We start from the raw sequence: 3,550 nt of genomic DNA, 5'->3' as shown, positions 1-3,550 counted from the left end.
AGATATTTAATATGGATTCAAAAGTTCTTTGAGGCTCCCAATGTCTTCTGTAACAAGCCTTGAAAGTATCTTCAAGTTTTCATTCAACAATACCCTTGCTTATCTCATCAATGACTACTTTATCAACCAAAAAACATGTCTTCACAACTTGTCATGATAGCCAAAAAAATTCCTTCAAGGTCAATCCATGAGGGTTTCAATCATGCTCCAAAGGTCTCCAAGAATCTTCAATAAGCTGCTCCAAAAGGGTCCAATCAATATGCTTCAAAGACTTCTCTCAAATATGCACAACAATTCTTCTACACATTACCCATTTGATGCCTTCAATATTGATACTACAAGATGTCTTTGAAAAATTATTCTAGGCTGTTCACAATATTCTTTTGACTTGTTCCAAAAAGGTTCCCAAAAATTTCTTCAAGGTCTAGTTTTTTAGCTCCACCCTTCACTAGTCTTCCACAAGAAATATGCAATGTTACAAAGGACTGCTTCAAGGTTTCCAACATGTTTTCAAAGCTTCTCTTAGGCTTTACTTAAAGATTTTTCCACAAGATGATTTAAGCGTTAACCTTAAGATGCTTCAGTTCAATGCTCTTAAGAAGCTCCAAAATACTTCAAAGATTATTTTCCTTTAATGAGGATCTACAATGGTTGCTACAAAAGAATTAGTCAAATCTGCAAGGTCTTATTCAAGGAACATATTTTAAGAAATATATCACTAGATTACTTCAACATATGCCTAATAGACCACTTCAAGTCTACTCCATATAGTGTCTTAAGTGAGCCAAAAACACTATCCTCGAAACTTTAAGTTTGTCACTAGGTTGCTCCAACACAATGTCCAAAGGACAACTCTTAACAAAAACAAATTGTCAACCAAGTGCTTTAGATGTTACAGGTCCTGTTGATTCCACAATTCATTGTCCTTATGCTACAAGCCTATATGTTTGTTTATAAGTTATCACAAGTTTGAAATGTTTAAGAACAAATCCTAACCACACTTTCTCGATAATTGTAGTAGAATCAAGTCTGTTATAGGAATATTGCATATCCAAATTGCAGGTTTGTTATAGGTGAATTGCAGGTCTGTAACAGAAAAGTTGCAAGTTCAATTTTTTTTGTCCACAACTATCACATGTCTGAGGCTACTAAGATTTATGCAATTGTGTCATAGGTATAAAAAAATTGTTTCCATAGGATTACCATTTGTTTCACATTCAATCTCAATTTTTTTACAAACAAAAAATAGAAAAACCCAATGCAAACCACTTCAAAACTCTTCATGAGGCCCAAATTTTTGACTCTGTGCTTGACCAAATTTATTACTGAACTTGATTGAAAATATATGTTGAAAAGGAAAAGTTTTAGGATTTATTTATAGTGGTTTTTCCATATTTTGAAGATAGACATCCTTTGGTTATGGAACCGACATGTTCTAGTGATCCTACTCAAGTCTGCTAGTAGTCTTTTAACTTTTTTAACATACTTAGATTTAAAAAATTAAAATCTCTGCAATGACAAGGAGTTAGGAGGTTTATGAATAGTCATTGGAAAGAGGTGAAATTCCTCTATGAGATGGTATAAGACTCACTTCAAGAAGATGTGTCTAATGTCAAAGAGATATGTTCTTTTATAAAAGTTCCTAGGATTTGTGACAACTTATTGTGTAACAACCTCAGGTTAAAAGTTCATGTAATAAAGTTAATGAAGGCAAAATAAGACCAAGGTCATGGGACATATATTCCAATATGAATTTTGAAAACACATCCTAGTGGGCATCAATTGTTGTTTATTATGGCTAAGGGAAATTAGCAAAGGCAATGGCAAAGGATTTTGAAAAGGAAGAAAGGCATTATTGGTATTTTATTTATGAAAATAATGGAAAATAGGAGAGAAGGAAGGTGAACGGTCACAAATTGCGTGTGAGGAGGAAACTGAAGGAAAATAGAGGAAATTATAGGCATCAATAATAAAAAGGTTTCATAGAATCATTTTGGGGCCTTTTTTCAATTCAGTTTTGGAATTAGTCTTGGAGAGGAGAAGAGCACCAAGAGGAGAAGGAAAGAAAGCAAGCAAAGGAAGGACAAGGAAAGAAAATATCAAGCAAGGAAAGGTTGGATCAAACGGCTTCAATGCGAATACTTGTAGGTAACAAGTTGCATGTATGATTTCCTAGTTGGTTTTGGCATGTATGGTATATGCATGTGTGTATTTGGTTCATTTGCTGTCATTGGCATGGGTTTTTCCGGTCTGAACAATGGTTTTCAACCTCGCCTTGTCATTTTCGGATAGCCATTATGTGATTAGATTCATTCTTGGTTGAATTTTGGATTGTTGGAAGGTTTTGGATCTGGGTGAGATGGTCTTAGGAAAATCCCAAGGGTTGGGGGTAGAGATGGTTTTCTTCGAGAAGCCCTCAACCAGTGGATGGAGAGAGGAAAATTACTCAAGGGATGGTGAAGGAATTTTGAGGCATCCAAGCTCGGTTTGGTTTTGTGATCTTAGGACTGGTTTAGGGGAGATCACGGTAGTGTGAGGCTGGAAGTGGTTTAACCTATGGATTCCCTTGGTTTCTTATGGATTGTTTTATCCATTGAGATCCCACATTTATGCTTGGAATATGGCACGAGGGTGATTGGCTGAAATAAATATTTGCTTTATCCCAATATATGGTTGGATGGTATGTGGAAATACTTGAATTGGTTGGATTTTTCATATGGTTAATAAGAGCTAAGTTCATCTTGTATTTATGAGTAAATATGTTTACTATTATGAGGCTTTAATGGTTGTTCTATCATTTTTAATTACCTAGTTATATGTTGGTTATAATCATGGTTTTATGACATTTTAAAGTATGTCTCTTATCACCTTTTAATTGATGAATGGATGGTTATTGAATGCATGACCTGATTGGTATTATTGCAGCTATTGTGAAAGGGAATTAGTCCTTCCTGGTAAACCTGAGATAAGTTTCATATCTCTATAATTATATATGCATTCATGATTTGTAGGTTGCATGTTCACTATGTGCTTGATGGAATGACTGTCATGGTTAGACTGTGTTAGGTCAAGTCCTTGAGTAAGTTTGTGTTAGAGGCTTTGTATATGTGTTATTTATCATATCTGGAAGTTTCATTAAGTTCTAGGCAAGGCTCTAGGTACTAGCCCTAAAAATGTGGCTTGAATATCGTAGTCACTGGCACAAAACTAACCGAAAAAGAATATAGTAGTTGGGAAGCAGGCCTATGGGAGTGATTGAAGGGTCACAGTCACTTGCAAGCCTTATCATGGGAGCGACGAGGGGTCTATCTCACTGAAAAACAAAGTTATATGAGGGGATGGACACTTGGAATGGTTGGTTAGTTCCTGGGGATCTTGTAGCACGCTAGTGAAATCAGTAAGGTATTGTTTTTTCATATCCATTTCCTTAAGGTCACCTAGGCGGTTGAGTAATGTCATAGTAGCCCCTCAGCTCATGTTTACCCTGGGCAAGGTGGTGAAAGTGGGTAGATATGAGAGGAGGCATGTTATAGAGTGGTATCAGAGCAGG

This window comes from Pinus tabuliformis, chromosome 1_2, assembly GCF_031772625.1.
Source record: "Pinus tabuliformis cultivar Carrire ecotype Pingquan chromosome 1_2, CPIR1, whole genome shotgun sequence".
NCBI classification, from domain to species: Eukaryota; Viridiplantae; Streptophyta; class Pinopsida; order Pinales; family Pinaceae; genus Pinus; species Pinus tabuliformis.
This window is presented reverse-complemented; position numbering follows the sequence as displayed.